At 41.8% G+C, this 20,991-nt stretch overlaps 1 protein-coding gene and 1 pseudogene across 1 annotated transcript in view; one reads left to right on the top strand and one right to left on the bottom strand.

Moving 5' to 3' along the window:
• Positions 1-20,991, top strand: part of LOC134876345 (collagen alpha-1(XXV) chain) — a 136,881-nt gene that overhangs the window by 12,439 nt on the left and 103,451 nt on the right. The window lies entirely within an intron of this gene.
• On the bottom strand, positions 11,150-12,545 carry LOC134876086 (cytoskeleton-associated protein 2-like; annotated as a pseudogene).

Raw genomic sequence — 20,991 nt, 5'->3', positions numbered from 1 at the left:
AGTCAATTTGAGATGTGTAATTTATGCTCTAAATCTGATAAATAACTTTCAATTTAAAATGGGGCTCGCAGGGATAAAATCAGTGCCAAAGGAGGAGATTAAAAGATATGGAATAGAAATACACATTATGCAAACCTTGCCAGAATCAAAGACAAATTTATGGCACAGGATCAATATATCTTTGAAACACTTTTGGCTGCTAGCTTGAAAGCCAACAAGCTGAAAGGGCTGCAAGCAAATCATCCAACCCAGAACAACTGGACTGCAGTGATATGCAGTTGCCTTTTTTAAATACTATGATTTGAAAGGAATAGTATAAAAGTGCTTATAAGATGTAATCATTTGAATGCGTAATCCTGTTCTTGTAAAATCAGACCTCTAATTGTGCCTAAAAGCATCAATAAAACTAAAGTTGGGGAAAACAAGATTATGTTCATCTCTGTGCAGAATCTTTTCACTCAGTTTTACATCCATACTTCAGAGGCCAAAACGGAAGGGTAATAAGTCTGCAAATGAGGCAAATTGCTTGTAAAACAGGTTACGCAAAAGTCACCAAAACATCATCAAGGCACTGCTTGGCACCTCTTGATGTCAAAATTGGGTCATGTTCAAGGCCCTTCCCTACCCACCCGTGTTTAATTGCCATGTGCAAAAGAATTTCCCATGTGCACTCAAACCAGTCAAGTCTGGTGCGGCCTAATAATTGTTCACTCAAATCGTCTCTTTGTGCTGCTGTCTGCACCCGGGCTGCCAGGATATTTTTTTTCCTCTTTCTGCACTCTTCAAGTGAGATCTCTCACCACGCTTACAGCGATAGCTCGGAGAGAGCGGATGCAAAATATCCTCTAATTGAGGGATCTGCACGAAAAAACTACTTTGGCTGCAGAGAAGACCTGTCTATCTGTAGCAGCAGCACTTTCGACTTTTACATGTAATCTATGGTGCACAGAAACATTCATCCCTTCCTCCACCGGCGCGCCCCCCCCACACCCCCCGCTCCGTCCTCTTTATCCTGGTCAAAGCTCTCTGCAGTTTCAATGAGAAGGAGCATTGGGAAGCTGTCCGAATGGGCAACACAAAAAAGTGGCCAAAGTTAAACAGCAATGACAAACACAGAAATTAACTAGTGGGAAAAACCCACTTTGTTTTAAGCGGAGCTGCCTGTGTGCGCACTGCTGATATGGGTCCCCCTTGAGAAGGTTCAGGTCACTGAATCCCTCCTCAAACAGAAAAAAACGATTTTATTTATTTGATTCTTTATAAGTCTGAGGGAAAAACAGGAAAAAAAAACAGGGTTTTAGCTCGTTCTCTGCAGAGGGGTTTTCTGTGGCTTTTCAGAATGATAAATTATATAAATGTCTTTGGAGGCCACATTTTAAATGGTTCATGAAAATAGCAGGCCCTCTGAGAGTTCACTGTGCCTTCTCTGTACACCATGCTTTGATGCTGGCAAATGTTTTATCTGCTGTGACAAAATGTCAAAGTCCTGCAAAGGTTTTATCCTGAGTCATTTTCCCTTTGTTAGTGTTTTCTCTCCAGTGAGCAGGGAAGTGTACCAGTGTGGCTTTTTCACATTTGGTCGTGTGTAGCTAGCTGAGATTTTTACCTGCAGTCTCTGCATCCACTAATACCTTTTTGAAACTCTAAACTGCCGCTGAGATGAAGCAGGTCATGTTTTTCCCAATATTGATGTCCTAAAATATTGAATATGTCAGTTGGGTCTTGTAGCTTGTTTGGATGTTGTGTGTGTTGGTATGTGCGTATAGAAATGTAAGCTCAGGTTTGACAGACTGTTGGCATAGATCCTAGTTCTCACCAAGAAAGCGTCCACTGTCAGAATCTCAGAAACTGTGGGCTTGAGATGAAACAGAGAAGGGTGTGTGTCTCTGTCTACATGCACTGTGTGTGTGTACCTACGTATAAGACCTGTGCTTCTCGGGCTTGCCTGTGTTGAGTACTGACATTTCCAACGGGTGCTGGTGTAAATAAGTCCGTGAGCCACAGCAGGTGTGGGGAGCAGGCCGGGGAGCAGGGGAGGTCTGCGTCTCTTCAACCTCAGGCCGCAGAGAAATGTTCAGGAGTCAATATTTGCCCTCGCTATCAAAGCCTGCCCTGTTTTGTATCAAAAACCAGACTGTACAGAACACAGTTCATCCCTCTGTTGCTGGTGAAGATGTATGAATGTGAAGGATGCAGCCTGATGGCCTTATAGTGATGTTTCTCATACAAGTAAACAGTTTTGTCAATTGATGAGGAACACATTATGTCCCAAAATACGTTCCGATTACAGGACCTACTTACCAAGCACATGTCAGCTTCCCCCAAAATGTTATGAATTAAATTAACTTGCTTTGGAATGTCAATTGTGAAGAAAGAGTAAGACAGATTTCACCCAAAGGATGGATTTCTTTTTTAACCTGTTATGTTTTTTGCCCTTATCGACATAAAAGCAATTCTGCTGTGATTGTAGCAGTAACAAGCTAATTTTTTATCACAAACATGTAAAATAAATGAAAGCCAACATTTGAAAATAAATCAGAATGCCTTTGTTTTGTTGCACCTCCTGGGCTTGAATTGGACCTCTTTTTCTTAGAGTTGATATAAGCAATCCGCTGTTCTGACATTAAATCTTCTTTTATATAAAACCTTTAATCAAGCCGTCACATCCATTTTTAACCAACATCAATCTATATTTGATCTAATAACATCATTTGAATTTCAAGACCTTCACTGAAGAGCAGACTGCAGTTGGTGTCTGGGTCCATCCCTCCCTGTCTCTTGAGTGTGTGGAAAAACACTTCCACGGTTTTGCTTTGATTTGCAGTGTGTGCAGAGGGGTTTCCATCGCAGCCTCTCTCATGTGGTCTGCTGCTCTGCTCCTGTCTGCTCCTTCAAACCTGCTCTCACGGGGCTCTAAGACAAGACTGTGTCTTGACTCCATCACAGACCATTGCAGTGGATTTTTTTTTCAGGGGTTTACACAACCTTAGCTGAGTGAGGGACTTTCTGTAAATCTACTGAAGGAGGCACAGATTGGTTGTGATTACGCCTCTAGAAAAGTGAAGAGACACCAGCAAGGAAGGATTACACTTAGGGGAGTAGAGATTACAGTATGTTGGAAAGTGTAGCAGCACACAGATTCCCAAAGTAAACAGGCTCTCCAAAGCCATTATACAATTGTTCACTGACCACATGAGTCACAGGCTCTGGTTAACACTTGGTGAGACACATCGAGGCTTTGCTGAAATGTTTGTGCCACACTGGTTTTCACACACCTTCTTGCATGCAAAGTAAATCAACCACACTTTTAAGGTTCCACATTAGCGTGATCTGGTAAACAAGCCGAGCCGGGCTCCGTTTGCCTGACTCTCCTGCGCTGCAGTCTTTTTTTAGTGTCCTTTTATAGCCTCCTTCCTTCCTCCTCACACTCCAGTCTTCCGAGAGGCCGTGCAGGCACACTGGGGAGTAAGGAAGTCAGCATGCTTCATTAAGAGAATGCGGCGCACCACGCACATCACCGAAAACAACAGAGGCTCTGTTCAGGAAAGAAATGACTCTTAAGAAATAATAGTCAGCCAGAAGCTTACTTTAAAGAATGGCTGATGGTTACGAGGCTTCCAGCTGTGGTTCACAGATTTTTATTTTTATATTAGTAGGCTGTAAGTGTTGAAAATGGCTTACTTCCTTTATGGAGCTCTGTCACTCTATCTGGAATGAGAAGGCTTTGAATTTAGCAGCATTTGTATTTGTGTTTGTATATGGTCTGCACCGAACTTCATATCGTTAATACAAGATTTGTCAAACACACATTTTATCAAGAAGTATTATCTTATTGGCTTACATTTAATGTAACTGTCCCAGCTGAAGTTTGCAGATACTCAAAGAGGAATACTAGATCTCCCTGAAAAGTTGGGCACATGTCCAATGTATCTATACAGCTGCCAAGATGGAGGATTAACACCTTTTCCTTTAAAATTAGGTGATGGTGGGGATAGATGTCCACTAAGCTGACACAAACACACAGATCGTTCTTGGAATGTAGTCCTGCTGTGAAAAAAAAGGTGTCTTAAAACAGGCAAATTACTTTACCAATTAAGTAACCACCAAAATAGTTGGCAAGTTATTGTTCTTTTTGCTGACTAAGTAATACTTAAATGAATAAATGCCGAATATTATCTTATTAAGGCTTTAAAAACAATATGATTTGGTTCTTTATTTTATACTAAACCATTTTAAATTGAATAAATTATGCCTGGGCTACTTCTTTTTTTTTTTTGGAAGGGAGATTAATCAACCAACCAAGTCGTAGCAGACATAATTTAACATACTATCACATGAATAGTTCCACTTGGAGATTATATCCATGCCTAATGAGGAAGTATTGTGTCTGAATGGGATATCAGTTGCCCCATGAGCTTTGTGAACAGATTGAATCACGGTGTAAGGGTCTGATATAGGAAGGAGGCTCAATGAATCCTCAGACAGGTGCATGTCTGCGGCACTTCCAGGGTGTTTGGTACTGGGGGGGGACAAGAGAAGGTGAGAGTGTTGGAGCTGTGCCGCAGGGCCAGTCCCGGCTACCGCTGCGGTTTAGCCAAGACAGCGCCAGCAAAACAGAAAACAGATGACCGAGAGGGTGCGAATAAAAAGCTTGGCTTGTGTGTTCCTTCTGTTCTTTGTCTGTGTTTACCCTGGAGGGGTGTCAATAGGATATGGCTCCCATATTGTGCATGATATTGCCCATGTTGCAGCATGGCGTGGCCCTTCCATTTGTCCTACTTTGCTTGTTATTGTATCATGAGTTGAGCCAAAAACACGTTGTAAAATCCCGTAATGACTCCTCACATACTACAGTCATAACTTGCTCAGTGCACCCTTTGCCTAGAAGCTTTTTAACCTCCCCCAAAAACTTGTGGCACATTTTAATGTCCCTGTCAAATTACAGGTTGATGTTGATTCTTTGCGAAGTTGATCTTTAGTCCATTCTGTGTCGATATTCTAGTCCATCTCCTCTTTGAAAAATCATGCCTGTGCTCATTCATTTCGACAGTCCACTCACCGTGCAGCTGTGCAGCACTCCATATCAAAGTGGCCTCGGCAAAGCCTGACAGCTTCAATTAGGACTTATTTGCCACCTCAACTTTTGCACTAGCTAAACTGGTCCCTGCCTTAATCTTTCAGGATCATGTTATGTTTTCTCTATGGATTTTTTCAAATGATTTTATGTCATGGTCATTTCTTTGCTGCCCCCAAGCCAAAAGCCTAATCTCCATATCCTTGGAGGGTCCGCTACTCTGGCTACAGGATACTGTCTGGGTGTTTTCTTTCACCATTCTGAAACAGCATAGAGTGATTAATACCCAGGTTTGTGCAAGTGGCTTGTAATTCTTGGCAACTATTGTAGATTTTTATACAGAAGAGAGCACTGCTTCATTATTTTATATAGGAATGTTTTTGGATATACTGTAAGGTCAACCAAGACTGACAAATGATGTCAAATAGTCATTAAGAGGGGAGAGTACAACTTATCGTTTCTTCGGGTCATTTTGAAAGTTGGTAATAAAGGTTTCTTCTAAAATGCCAGTAATCAGTGATTGTAGCATTTATATTGTTTATTCAGCAGAACTAAGCTGTAAATATTGATAAACTGAGTGTACTTTAATGAGCACAGCGTTCACAATTTTCTATTGGTGCTACTGTTTGAAATGTTGGACTTACGCAAGGATGAATTATGGCTAAGCTCCAGGTTGTACCGAACTTAGATCACCACACACTTGTATAGAGCACCGTGCCATCACATCAACCACTCAGCGTTGACAGGATTTGCCAAACCCTGGACACAGAGGCGGGTGGGTGGCAGGCAGACAGGCAGACTCTGCTGTCTGGCACAGGCAACGCTCAGAGTCAGAAGTTTGACTCCTCGAGCTCATCTATCAATCGCCACCTTTCCAAATACGCAAGGCTCTTTGGAGATGCTACAAACACAGCGCTTTGACGTCAGTGCTGACAAACAGAATGGGAAGTTGGGAAATGGCTACTCACTTGTTTATGGTTTTGGTGCCCTTTGAGTGGACAAGGCCTTTGACCTTAGAGTGCTCTCGTCAGAATCGTGAGGCACGCAGCAGAACAACACTTGAGACAAAAATAGTAACTGGGAGGAGAAACATGAGATTTGTCCATCTGTTGCGATGCTTAAGACCCAGAGAGTCGGTGCTGAAAGGAATTTAACAATACTATTTGCAGTATTTCCATTGTAATGCACAATAGGGAAGATGGATTTTTACGGTACAGAACAAAACGTATAGTTATACAATTCCTGTTCCTGTTAAAAGCCAAAGCTTTGTGGGACGAGACGCATGCCCAGCAATCCAATCTTAACATTGGTGAGGTGCGGTAGGACATTTGTTTCCAGCTGGCTTTTATTTCCTAAAGCAACCACTGTCAAGTCTCCACACTTGGTAACTTCCATAAACACAAATGTCAAATTTGTACCTTTACGACTGCATTGAATAAACTGACTCATTTTGAATTATGCTGGCGGATGCACACACTATATAGTTTCTCCAGAAGGCCTTAAACAAGCAAACTACTACAAGATGCCAGTGTTCCTGTCTCCATCAAGAAATGCCAAGACACATAAGTGTCATGGGTTATATAGAAGATGAAGTATTATTTAGTTTTCTGCCTGAAGCCAAAATAGAAAATGTTCCTTCTTTTGAGCATATTTTTCTTTTGTGTATGTGGTACAAACTTTGGCATACAGCACGTTTTGTAAATCTTCTGGAACCAGTTCATGAGCTGGGCCTTGTAGCTGCAGAGTCATGGATTCTCTTCCACCTCAGCAGTCCAAACGTTCCCCTCCATCCTCTTTTTCTCACTCTTAAGTTACCATCACTGGCCAAAACACACTCTCATACCATGGGATTGACGGGTGCCAACGGTTGCCCCTTCTTCTGGGAAACATCCTTCTCGATTGAAGGCTTGTGGTGAAACTTTTAAAATGTGGGAACTATTAGCAACCTTCAGGGAGAGACAACCCAATGTGGTGTCATCAATACTTCTTTTGTTTGTTGAACCCACACTCTCAAAGCCCAGGGTCTCTAGCTTCTATGTCCGTGTTACAGTTTGCAGGCAGGCAGCTGCTCTGTGTAGCTAATGTAGTGAAGTGTAATACTACAGTTTTAAGAACATGTAAATGGGCTTACTCATGGTGCCTTGCTTAGCACTGAGAACACGACTGTAACTTATGATGAGCTGATCGGGTTCTTGTTACTAGCACCAGGGTAACTAGAAAGACTAACCGGAAATAGAACAACATTTCAAAGCCTCTAGGTCAATAATACACATGCTGATTATATGGTTAATCCCAATAGCCCGACTTTGTGCAAATCCTTCCTCTGCAATAGATGCCAGCAGGGAATATTGGTGATAATAGAAGAAATCAATGAAACCCGTTCTGCAGAATGTCTGCATTGGTACCCTTAGTTAAGCAGGGGTATTTCTGTCTTCATCCCCATTTGCAACAGCTGTACATGTGTACAACATGCTCATTTCCGTGTGGGGACATGCCATGTGGTGAAGACCCACAAACCTATAGATACTGGGTCTTTCAGCAACACCTGCTGCTGGAATTTGAGGATCAACACTCGGCTGGCAGCTGATTCCCCCTTTTCACTCAAATCCCAAAAGTATTGGGATGATTGATGAGTTGAACACATGCAGAGTAACTGTTTATCTCAGGCATCGTCTCACACCTCCTCGGAATTAGTCTCTCATGCACCTTTGTCGTATTTAGCTAGCTTGCTGTCAATTGACCGTGGTCCAGCAGGCATCGAAAGTAAAAAGCGCCATGATGCACCTGTTCCCACTTTGGCTCCATCCAAAGTCCTCGACAACTGGGCTCAAATTGTTGGGACTAAACTGAGATCAGTTTGCCAATGGATCGCTTGCACGTTTTCTGATTTCCCTTCTGCAGTCTATGACTTTTCTGCTCCCTTGGGCTACAGTAAAACAACTTTTAGTATAAGTCTTTTGCCGTATAAAGTTTAATTCCTCACAAATTAAAGTGCAGTCATCACTGTGAATATTACAAAATAACCTCAAAGTTGTTAAAAAAACAATTACATGGAAAGGTAAAGCAAGTACGCCCTCCTGTTGGGTTTTCAAACAATTTCAAAGCAGGTAGATTAGTTATGTTTCAATAAGGTTAGTCATTGATGTATTCTGTCAGGAAGGTTGCCTGTCTGATCAGAGTTGTACAATTACTAGAGCATAATGTAATTTATTCAGTCATTGTGGCAAGGTCAAATATTACTTCTGTGCATAACTGAACACCACATAGAAGATTGGGTTTAAACACTAGTTTTAAAAGGTCCATGAATCTACAAGGCCTGTTTGTATAACTTCAACATTTACAAGGATGACACTTTCCTTTTCCGTGACTTAATTACATAAGTGTTGCAGTATTAACCTTTGGTAAATTATGAGCTTTAAACCTCAGAAAGACGCCTAGAGAGGCTGCTATTAAGTTTTCAGACGGGGGAGGGCATGGCGATGTCCTCCAACGAGGCGTGGACAGCTGTGAACATGAGAGCCATAACAGTAGCTGTGTACCTTTCCTTTTTTAGCGAACACACTTTTTGATACTACAGTCATGTCTACAAGTGTGGAGGATGAATTACAGCACAATTATTGCTTAACATTTCACATGATCAGGGGTTCATCCAACTTAAGCTGTGATCTGATTATATGGGCTGTTAATCTGACAGATATTTCCAAGGTTAGCTTCTCAGTCCATATAGGCATTTAATATAGAACGTAATAAATACATGATGTAGATTAAAATAAATGGAAATACAAGCACGATAAAGTGTGGGAAACTTTGTTGCAGAATACTGTGTTAACGTGATTTAAGCCTATTACATAACATATAATTAATAGAGGATATTATCGTATGTATAATAGCTCACATTTGAACTATTCTTTGACATTCCCCTATACATCACTTCAATACAACTAACCCACAAGTGAAAACAGAAAATAGAAATACAGACTGAATTAAAATGAGCTGTTGGGTCGATGGTTCTATTGATTTTAGATAAATACAAATATAAAATAATGCTAAGAAATTAGTAAATGGTTCACATGGAAGGGTATTATTATTCTCCCAATATGGTCACCTCACAGTATGCTCTCCCCATGGGTAAACGCCTAGCATGCCACTGACGTTGTTTTATTTACATGATTCAATGCACTCAACAGCTGCACACTCCACAGCAGTCGGACTGCTGTTTGTTACTTCGCGTTGAGCACTATGAATTAAAAACTAGTTCCTTGTCTGAACTTTGCACCAATGCCACATCACTCTCTTGACAGTTCACAGCACCTTGCAGCTGTTGACAGTTGGTTGGCAGGTATATGACGTGTAGTTTCAAAGGACAAAGCACATGTGATTAATCCCCCAAAATAAGAAATTATGAGTGGTTGTTTACCACTTCGCACTTAACACACTAAATCACCAACATAGGAGACTGCTGTTAACCGTGAATCGGAGATATGTAGGTCGTACTTTTGGTCCAATTTGCAAATCCTGCCATAAAATCCCAATGTTGAGCAGGCTGTTATGCAAATATTGATATTTCAGGAAAGGGTTTAACATTTTTCCTTTGGGAACTCTAAGCACATTGTAAACAAGGTCCGATAAATCCGGCCAGTTTTTCTTAAACAGAGTCTCAGCTTTTCGTCATCGTGACATAAGATCGACGCCGATGGTTTTAGTCTGCCCTGTCTGTAAACACCGACGCGCCGAGACTGGACAAAGCTACACTCTGACTCTGCAACCAGCTTGGTGTTGTGCTTGGATTTAAAGTTGTATACCAACGGCAACTGGAGAGAAAGTGCCTGCTGTCTGTGATTGCGTTGCACCCTTGAACACCTCCACCCTTCCTCAGCACACTACCTCATACTGTGCACTGCTGCCAGCCGCGCTGATTCTACACAGTGCATACAGACTCATGGTTTCTGTTTTCACAAAAATGCATAATTTGAAACACAAGCAAATGTATGTTTTACATTTATGTCAGATATTTAATTTGATATATTTGATTAAATGCAGTGTATTGAAAAGAGGTGTACTGGCACATAGTTACAGTTCTCCTAACTCCAGTGAATATACTTTCAATACTACTGAGATATCAGCGTTCAGGTACTTGAAACAATTGAGTTATGGCAAAAGTCTTCGGGGTAATGCCTAAATGGGAGCTGGATCAGGAATGCCTCATCACTCACTCTTCCGCTCTTCTTTCAAGTCCTAGAAAGAAAGTGTAACGAAGGTAGACAGTGTTTCATCATTCAGGAATAACCTGTCCATTTTAATGAAGTGTCTGAGGTCTTTCCAAGCCAAGAGGCAAAGCAAATGCCGCTGAGAAATGTCCAGGTCACACTTGACTTGCTGATTATCTGCTTTTAGAGCACAGTGGAATTCAATTTCTTTGAAGTGTAAATGTTTTGATCATTTTGCCCACCGAAACTAAGATATTACACCCTTTCAGAAACCACTATTTCCTGACAATCACGACCGCATAAAAGTTACTTTGTCTGGAAACACTGTTGCATTCCCAGAAAGTGCTGGTTGTTCTAAGTATTTAAAGAGAAACACATTCTAGTATCACATTTTCATTAGGTACTCAATGTGGTCTTTGTTTGGCGTTTTGAGACAGTCGTGGTGAGGTCGGGCACCAGGCTGTAAGGTTAGAAATAGTGCCCCGGGGACAGCACCGAGTTAGAACTTGGCGTTGATCAGATGGAGCTCAGGTTACTACCAGCTGCCCACCCACATTTGCTGGCAGGTTAAAGTGTCCAAAACCAAATCCCTGCCAACAGTGAGCTCAAGCACAAGCCCTGAGGAGAGTATTGTGTCTCTGGCACAAGCCGAAGTTCAGCTGCAGCGAAAGCCTTGACGGAGGGGAGCTAAGTTACTGTGCCTAGGTTAGGAACGCAACAAATCAAAAGTACTCCGCCCCTGGAAAGAGATGCCCCATAAAATGCTGGAAAATGAGTGTATGCAAAATCAAACATAAACCATGATGCAGAGTGTTTTGAATAGAATAGATCTTTAAAAAACAAAAAGTATTGCAGTGCATTTGGATATACAGGTCACATTTATTTAAAATATGAACAAAGTGTTAGAGGATAGAAGAGGACAAATAAAACTCAATACAAATAGTGTCCGTTAGCTTCAGTCCCACACAGGGCTCCTGACAGATGGGGCTCCAGCAGGTCTTCCAGCAGAGCGGGGTTCTTCCTGTAGATGTAGGAGACTGAATCCTCGTCCAGCTCAACCAGCTCAGCAAGGGAGGACAAGCAGGGTTCGTGGTCCACCCTGCCAGCATCGCCGGCAGGAACGTCCCGCTGGTGTCAGGAACTTCAGATGTTTGATGTTGCTCTTTTTCTTAGATCTACTTTGGTTGTTGACACTTTGCAGGTATGAGGTTGTCTTCACACTATACTTTATCATTGAAGCCCCCTCCCTCTGTGGTGGTTTCTCTGTCACACATTCTACATCATCACTTTCCTTTTCCTCCGTCTCCACTTGATCCTTCACTTGCTCAATCTTTGGCTGCTTGCTAACATCCTCAGGCGTTCCCTTCTTCAGCTCCTCTTTACATCTATCCTCTGGTTTGCTGTCCTCCATTTCAGCAACAGAGCACACATCTGTCACCGGCGAGGGCTCATCGCATTTAGAGGGAGTCACCGGGGCCTCGGAAGCACCACACAGGTTCACAACAATATCATCCACACTGCCCAGTGAGTCCCCGGGCAGCAGACCTGCATTAGAGTTCTCCAGCAGGTCCATAGTGGTGTTCATGATGAGTGGAGTGTGGCCTTGTGTTGACGCTGCTCCCTGTGTGTCTGCACACTGAGCAGCGGCAACAGAGTCTGGGTTCAGGGTCGGGTTTCTCTGTACAGATGAGACTTTGGTTTGAGATCAGCTGCAGGTTTTGCAGGCTCTTTGGTTTTAGAGGGTTCGGCCATCGCCCTGGCTGGTCCTGAAACTCTTCCCCTTGTAGGACATCGATCCAGCAAGTTTTGCTCTTCTTTCCTCTGCAGTCTCCATGTTAACTCTGTACTGACTGAGGGTACTTGAGACCGGAGGTTTGTTGACCTCTTGTATGTGGCTGAGATCTTTGAGTTCTGAGTGCTGGTCCCCTTAGTGGGAGCCACTTTAGTGTTTCTGGTGCTGGTGCTGGCTAGTGTTGCTGGGGCAGGTCCTGGCAGGAGGACGAGCATAGCGGAATCCTGTGGGGGGGCGGCTGGAGACGGCAGTCTTGGAGACCTGAGCAGGTGTATCAAACGCCAACTTGGGCCACGTCGTCACGGGTTGCTGCATGCTATACCCAGGCAGGTCAGCAATAGGTTTGGATCTGGGTCTCGAGACATTTGCATTCTGTTTTGGTTGCTGACGGTTTAGGATTCAGCTAGCTAATGCCGGTAGAACACTTCCAAATGGATCCAATTTTAGACTGGTTGACCTTGACTTTGTACATGCCTGTTCTGTTGTTGTTGTTGTATATATGAGAAGAAAGCACATCCAAAGCAGCACAAACACAGATGCTCGATAACAGGAAACAGTCTCGGGCACAACAGGCTGTAAACGTGTATATATATATATATATATATATATATATATATATATATATATATATATATATATAGATAGATAGATAGATAGATAGATAGGATGAATAGAATAGATCTTAAAAGATGCCAAAGGGATTTTGGAAATAAGGCCATGTAGTTCCTTTGTAAGCGCTTGTTAATTGGGTCCAAACTCTGCAGTAGCGGCTGCTTTCACAAAATGTGTTTAGAGCTTTATGGAACATAGACTGCAACGGAGATGTCAGGCTGACTCACAGTCTGACTCCACACTAGGATATTAATCATGCAAATGTTAAAACTAAAGAGTTTATGAGGAAAATATACTTGGTAGGGCAAGAAGCAAACATTGTGTCATTCAGAGTTCCAGGTCCAGTCTTCCATTAGCTTGCAGTTAATGGAGCTTGAAATTAAACAGCAAAACTGTGATCTTGTTTCGTGATCTTTCCCCTGTCTACTACATCTTCACTGCCATTGCCTTCCCCTCCTCATGCAGCATTTCTTCCATTACCCCAGCACCTCATGTTATCCTTCATTCCTTAGATCTATGGTGCACCATGTATATTTTTATTTGATTTTATTCCGGTCAGTGGACTTATGATGGCCTTTTCGTTGGGCATTGCTCGGTTTGTATTTTAAGCGTCATGGCAACATGTTGGGACTCTGGGTCCAGTGGGGAAGCACCCATGCCCGTTCAATGAAAGGCTGACATTGTAAGCATCCCAATGATCCTTTTGTGTGTGGATGTGTTTGATGGGGGGCCTTGTCATCTTCATGAGACAGCATGTTTGTTGACTCCCAACGGGAGGCTTTTGTGAGGCCTGTCACTACAAACAGCGGTTAGCTCCAGTGCCAGCTCTTGTGTCTCTGACTGTATCTCAGTGCTGTAACCTCAGATGATGAGCAGTAGTTGCAATGTTTGTATCCACACTAACGGCATAGCTCCATTTAACCTCCAACTGGCAGCAATGAACATAATGAATAATAATTGTATAGTGAAAAGAAACACGCCATGATTTGCATCTTATTTTGCCTTTAATCTTTTTGAGTTGTCGTACGTTATATTATCCTTCATCAGCCTTGGTATTCTTTCGAAAAACTCACTCTTTCATAACAATCTAGAAGACTTATGTCTAAATTTTGACATCATAACTCTGCACTTTTTCCCCAGTTTACCTGCCGAAAAAGCTGGTTGTACTGTAACCCTGAGAATGCTACATTTAAATATCAGATTAAATTGCTATCAAGGCACATTATCAAAGTGAAAAGGGACCCGACTCATGTGTGAGACGGTCTGTGTTATATCCTGTGAGATGCTGCTGAGAGTGAACAAATGGCCCGTGTGGACCTTGGGGGTCTGCTTGAATCACTCGAAACTTTGATGGAGTTATTTGTGTCCGCCCTGATCCACTGTATGTGCAGCTCACGGTATCAAGTGTTGTGCGTGTGTGTGTATGTGTGTGTAAGGGGTGGATTTGATAGGGAAGTTGAGATTTGCTGCATGTCTTTGCAGGGGGAGTTGGTTGTCGTTGAGGTACGAGAGCAACTGGTAATTCCACTCTGTTTGAAATGCCTGGCGCTGAACCCATGCTCAGGAGTGCCGCCATTCATCCACAGTGAGACGCACACAACCTGGTCAACACCCGCCATCATGGTCACTGGTACTCAGAGGAGCCAGTTTTTGAGTGTCTGGTTTGGCAGCACAGTATTTTGTGTTGAGAATAAGGCCGCCCAAAGAGGGGCCTGTCGGCTAAATTTGGCTCTTAGCAGAAGTTTTTGTTGGCCCTCAACCAAGCTGCAAAAAAGTGATATACGTTCCTTTATTTGCTTTAGTTAAATGTAATTTTGCAATATCTGAGGTGTGTTTGGATTTCCTCAGGCGTCTTCCAAGCATTTTGGAGACCAAGGAAAATATTCATACTTTTGGATTTCACAATTATTAGTGTATTTTTTCGGCCATTGGCCATACTTTAATGTCAGGGGTCTCCCCTTAACCATGCCCCTCAAGCTCGGGCTTCTCTGTTGCTATTTGGCCCATTGTTGTATGGGAGCAGTTAGTATAGGGTCGGAAAAGGAAGCTTAGAGTAGTTTAAGAGCACTACTGAACTAATGACATTGTTCTCCATGATCACTAAGAGTCTCCCCATCTGTCAGTGAAAGGGCTGCTGTGATTAATAGAGAGGAAATTAGCCTGTTCGACTGAGTACATTGAAACTGTCCGATCGACCCAGGGCATTGGGAAGGCCTTTAACTAGTTTGTCTTCTGTCACATGGTAAATGAGTCAATTAATGTAAGAGCCACATTCTTTTACAGCTGAAAGCTACCAAAATGAAACTTTTCTCATTTTTTTTAAGACATCTCTCAAGACTCAGAATGTCAGATTTAAAATAATATTTCAAGTTTTATTTGGTCTTGCACTCCTGTAAGTGTCAGGCCAAAGATCATAAAGGATTTCCAAGATGCTAAAAGTGCCATGACCCTAAAATGGCCTTATAGCACAGGAATCCCTTCACTCTCGGATCACTGAACACATTCATGAAAAGGGTCCTTTTGAAAGAAAAATAAAGCAACAAGCCACCAGCACTTCCAGAACATCAACCCTCAGGCCAAATGTGGGATTGACTGACGAGGTTTTCAATTACAGACTCCTCAAAGATGTCACCGTCAGGCCAAATGTGAAGGTTGCTCTGACCACAAACATTATATTGCTGTTCAGACGCCCATTTGTCGCCCAATCCGCTGCTCATATGGCGCTCAGGGGGCTCATCCCTGCATGTTTTAAATCGGACACTGATCCAGTCCTTTCAGAAGATCAGTTCTCGTCGCAATTCCTCGCCAGCACACAAGAAATGCCATCAAACATAAAATCTTATCTCCCTGGTGCCTTATCTTGTTCTTAACCCCCTCACTCTGGGGTGCCCTAACTCAGAGGACAAGGCCATTACTCACAAGTGTCACAACTGAGCCCAGGTCACAAACATGCTCAAACTGAGCATGACACTCGGCCCTGCATCAGGACACCGGAGCTCTTCGTCTTTTTCATCACCGCCACTGCTGACACTAACGGCTACGAGTCCTCAGGCGAACTGCCCTGTTTGATTTATGACGAAGTGATTCTGTTACATTGACTATGTTTGCAGCATGTATTTACTCTTCAAGTGCTGTTGCTGGATCTACATCAGAGAGTATTGGAATAGATCAGGAAAGATGCTTCAGAGGCTGAGTCAGCCAGCATTCACACCTGTTATTTAGTGCCGTATTAAATTCTTAATCCGAAGAAGCATCATTATACAACATACCAAAATAAATCTGTGCAAAGTTTGTTGATCCTGTCGCCCGAAGGACAAATGCCAATACGGATAGGGAGATTCCTACACTACAGACATGCATTAGGTCACTTAAATAGCTCCTTAAATTTGGTTTCACCTAGCCATTTTTCATTAAACTGTCCAAAGCATGTTTGTTTCTGACACAAAAGTGTTTTATCGCTGCAATCTTTTGCCTTTCACTTGTGATATGTATTGGACAGATGGTGAGAGTGAGTAAAGATGACAGTCAAGGTTCCGATGTGCCAACCCAGACGTTGTTATGCCAGTGACAGACAGAGGATGTCCTATGTTTTATAGTTTAGGTGCCATGTCTGACCCAACAGCTGACCCAGTCAGTTTAGTGTGTGTATGTGTGTGTTATGAACAGCTCTAACTATATATCTAAATGACAGAAGGTTGTGGTCACCAAAACAAAGAGGGTGATTCACAAGTTTCACCTGTGGGAGATATGTCAGTGTGTGTCATTATCTATAGCTAGTCATCCCCATTTTGCATGACGATGGGACACTTTAGAGTGACCAACACATTTGGGAGGAAGTCTGCCACCCCCTTTTGAACACCATTTGAAAAAATCATTGTTTTATGTTTTCTTGTAGTATGAGGTTACTTGTAACTCCATAAAATATCCACCAAGAAGAGCCGAAACGATCCGTTTTGGAATGATTATATAGTTTAATTCATTTTTCTTGCAAAGATACAAAACATTTACTATTTGGAGCTTCTCAAATGTGAATATCAGCTCCTTTTTCATTTTTTCTTTGGATTTAATATCTTTCGGGGGAACTGTGGAAAGTTATATATATTTTCGGGACATTTCATAGACTAAAAGACACAAATAATAGTCAGTTGCAGCCCTAAACCATGTCTGAGTATTGACTTTGGCTTGAGGGATTGTAATAGAGATGCTTTTCTAACTATATTAAGCCACATTTGTAATTTATTTTATTTTGTCTCATTTACCTGCTTCACCAAAATTAATTGATGAGTTTAAGTGCTCAGAGGAAAGCTGTCCTCCCTTTATTCCTTAATCTATTAATTCCAGTAAATTCATCCAACTGCAGCATAAGAGAAAACATTGACAAGATTTACATCATTTCACCTACTGCCCCTCATAACTAATCCATGGCAATAAAAGCACCTAAAAGTTTCCTTTTTAAATTTACAATTTGCATCTGCTCTACATAACTGTTAAGTTAACTATTAGCATTAAGACATTTTGAGCTCTCCTATGAGACCCAACTTGAATAAGTACTTCCTTGTGTGCCAGAAAAACTGATAAATCAAAAAGGGAAATCATTAGCAATCCTTCCACAAATACACCCACACCAACCAATTTCCTCAGCTGCTGTACACACAGAGCGTGCAGTATTTCCTCTATATATTTCTCAGTATTTATTGAAAAGCACAGCATGACTGCATTTCATTTTGTTTAGAAACTGAAATGTTTGCAGCTGAGAGACTACTCAGAAATAAATGGAAAATGCTGGGTTACAAGATGCTGCGTTTCTTTGCATTTCTGGCGTGGAAAATGACTTGTGTGAGGGCTCTGACTTTCTTTTGAACTTCAGTCAGTCTATATCCACCATACAGAAATTCACACTTCCTTTCAGTGACTACAAGGTTTTGAGCAGCTTTTGCTCTTCATTAACTGTTATGATTTATTTCACTTGCTTGAGGAAGTTTCAGCATCTTTCCGGCACTTTCTTGGCATGAACAGTGTAGAATATGTCTCATTTCCCTCTCTTTTTACTGCCAGTCTTCTTACTATGATGCTCACTGTGAAGTAGAAGACTGAAGTTGGTGTCTGCCAAGTCCTTGAATGCCCTGCGCTCAAGTAAGTTTTCCAGAGGCGTAGGTAGCCGCCTGTCTCCTGTGATTAACTCTGATGATTATGACGTTGCAGTATGAGAAATGAAGTGAAAAAAATGAAAACATTTATTTAAGAGAAACAAAAAAAAGCTCCTTATTAAGTGCTTCAAGTCTGATCAAAAGTATCCCTCGTAATGATATAGGCTAGCACATCCGATACATACTGTATGCTTGCCATAAACTTTCTTCTTCTAAAAAAAGTGTGAACATTCTGCTGGGTTCTTTATTTAGAAGATGAGGGAAGCCACTTGCCAAGGTTTCCTTCAAGACATTTGTTTATTTGACCAGAAGGCATCAGGAGCCACACAAGTGGAAGCTTGACAAGAGCAATAAAAAGATAATAAACAGTTATTCTTGGAGCGGGGGGCTTCGTGCTAAAGCTTTTTTCCGTGCAGAGGCAGGGAGACCAGCAGCAGTAGTAATGTTTTACTATGTATTTTGACATTTCAAGTAACTCATCTTTGTTTTCCAAGATTAAAGGTCAGATTACTTAAGAAAAATGCATAAAGGAATATTGAATGATTCTTCTCAGAGTTTCGGATTTATTATTATGTATACATCTCAGTCTTAAAACATTCCTGCTTAAATCTATTTGGATGAATTATTTCATCTCTCATTTCGTCTCTTACTTAAATACTTTGCTGATGTGTCTCAGTTCAGAAGGCACATGGACTGTCTGTATTTAAGGACTCATCCCCAACAACAAAGACAGCAGCAAACATCTGGTGGCCTCATCCCCCCTCCAGTGATGAGCAAAGGACTTTTAACCATGTGTTTTTGGAAACCAACATCTTGCAGCAAAATAAATGCATAAAACCACTTTGATGAAAGTAAAATTGTGATCAACCGCCACCCACCACATAAAACTGATATATCTGAGTCGTTTGATCCTTTTAGACTAGATAAGAAGAAATGGGGGAATACTTTTAAAGGCGGCAATAACTGCACTTATTTTCATTATATTATTTTTCGTTAGAGCAATTATTTTCTAGTTTAATCATTTAATCATTTCGTTTAATAATAACGTCAAATGGGATTGAAGGCCAAAGCAAGATGGAATTTGAATTACATTTTCTCAGTTAATTTATATTCAGGCCTAGATTACATTTAAATGTGCATATATTTGCTTCCACACAAATGATCTCTTAATACATGTGCAGTGTTAAGAAACCCATACAACTTTTAACATAGGCCTAACAGATAATTGGTCCGATACAAATTTAGAGCCCAACAGTACTGCACGGCTCATACACATTTCAGAAGTACCCTTCGGCATTTGTGGTTACACAGGGACAATGGACAGTCTCATCCAGAACATTACCATAAGTTAAGTTAGAAACTCCATCTGCAGTGTTGGAGCTCTTGTCTAATACAAAAGCAACATGGCTGCTGAAAATATTCATATTATATTTTGCGGTAAATTTATTTTTGCTTTAATTATTAACTTTCTCAGGGCTGTTATAACGTGATTTGGTCATAAAGTTTGAATATAGGGAAGAAGAGTTACGGGGTCATTTTGAGGATGCTTAGAGATCAAAACTTCATCAGAAAAGCAAAATGATCTCCCGCAAATTTGTTCGGAACTCAATTCAGTACTCTGAAATGTGCAAACATAACAGCAATTATTTTGGTAACTCCTCTGAGTGTGACCTAATCTCCCCAAGATTGCAAAACCCTCCTCTGGTTTCTTCTGAAGCCAGAGTCCAGCATCCACATTGGTTAAACCGCTCCGCATGTACACGCTGTTTCACTTCCTGGAACATGTTTACGCTCTCTCTCTCCCTCCTCATTACTCCTCCTGCACGCGCTTCCTGAGGTTTCTGCCTCATCCGAGATGCATGGGGCCTTTGTCTGCACCGTGCACATGAAAGGTCCGCGGTGAAGCAGCAAACCGCGTGGAAACAAAAGGATTCTTTCTCTTGCGCTCACACATTGGAGCAATCTCAAAGACAGCTGTTCCCCTCCCGGGTGTCCCAAAACCTCTGACTCTCTCGCCTTCCCTTTATCCCATCCACACTGCTTGTCGCTGATTTATGAACATATCAAAAGGAGAAAGGGCCCCCCAAAGTGGAGACAAGTTCCTCCTGTTTACCCTGTCTGTAAGACCCCCCCCCCCCCTCTCTTAGTGGAGATATCTAACCTCCACATATGATGCTCTGCTGTCACAAGCTCCCCAACTGATCAGGGCAGATGACTTTTCAGCACCCGCAGATTTAACCCATGGTGGGCGTGTCTGTGCGTAATGAAGGGATGTGAATTATAGTATCTGCAGCATGTGGGTTTGTGCTTAAAGGCAGAGGGCACTCCAATTACTGGCGCTGTCACCAAAGCATGATGAAAGTCCTCTTAGCGTGGAGAGCGTGTTCGTCAAGCCTGACACTCAGGCAGTTTGAACCTGTGTCCTACGACTTTGTCCAAGGAAGTCCTGTGATTTAAACTTAGAAAGCAAAGAAGATTCTCAGTCATTTTTTATTATGGTTTCACTTTCTTTTCGCCTGCAGATGGAAAAAAGGGCTTGATCAAACACAGTCTCTGTGCTAGTCATCTGCTGAAAAGTATCTAAATTAATTCCAGAGAGAGCAGTGTTTCAGTTAAATTCTTAGACAGAATTTAATTGCCTTGGAAAGGATTTCTTATGTTTAAAACAGGTTGATGTTGGATGTCTGTACATTCAGGAATTCACATTGTACGTAAATTAAAGGACACATCGAAGCCTCTTAAGTTATACCATGAATTTCTATTTTTTATCCCTGTTTTAAAAGACACTGCACAGAGACAAATCCAAAGACTCTTGAGAATATGAATTATTACAACCTTGGTGCGCTCCAGCCAGCACAAACAAGCTTCTAATGACACTTTTAAACTCCAGTTCTGCTTAACATGTTGCATTTAACCAGTGTTTTTCTGAAATTGTTGGATTTCCGGATCCCATGCCTCATATGATTAAAACAAAGAAGCAGGAAAGATCAGGTCAAAGTCGGGCTTTGACCTAGCAATTCACCACAGACCAGCAGAGACTAAATGGAGATGGAGCGCAGAGACACTTGCACCCTGGAGCTTGGAAAAAGCAAATTCAGAGCGAGGCGGGTTTACTAGTCATAAATGCAAGAAAATATTAAGAATCCAAATATGGGATTT

The sequence above is a fragment of the Eleginops maclovinus genome, chromosome 14 (genome assembly GCF_036324505.1).
Source record: "Eleginops maclovinus isolate JMC-PN-2008 ecotype Puerto Natales chromosome 14, JC_Emac_rtc_rv5, whole genome shotgun sequence".
In the NCBI taxonomy this organism is placed as follows: domain Eukaryota; kingdom Metazoa; phylum Chordata; class Actinopteri; order Perciformes; family Eleginopidae; genus Eleginops; species Eleginops maclovinus.
The sequence above is the reverse complement of the archived record's forward strand: the minus strand, read 5'-3'. Positions and strand labels throughout refer to the sequence as shown.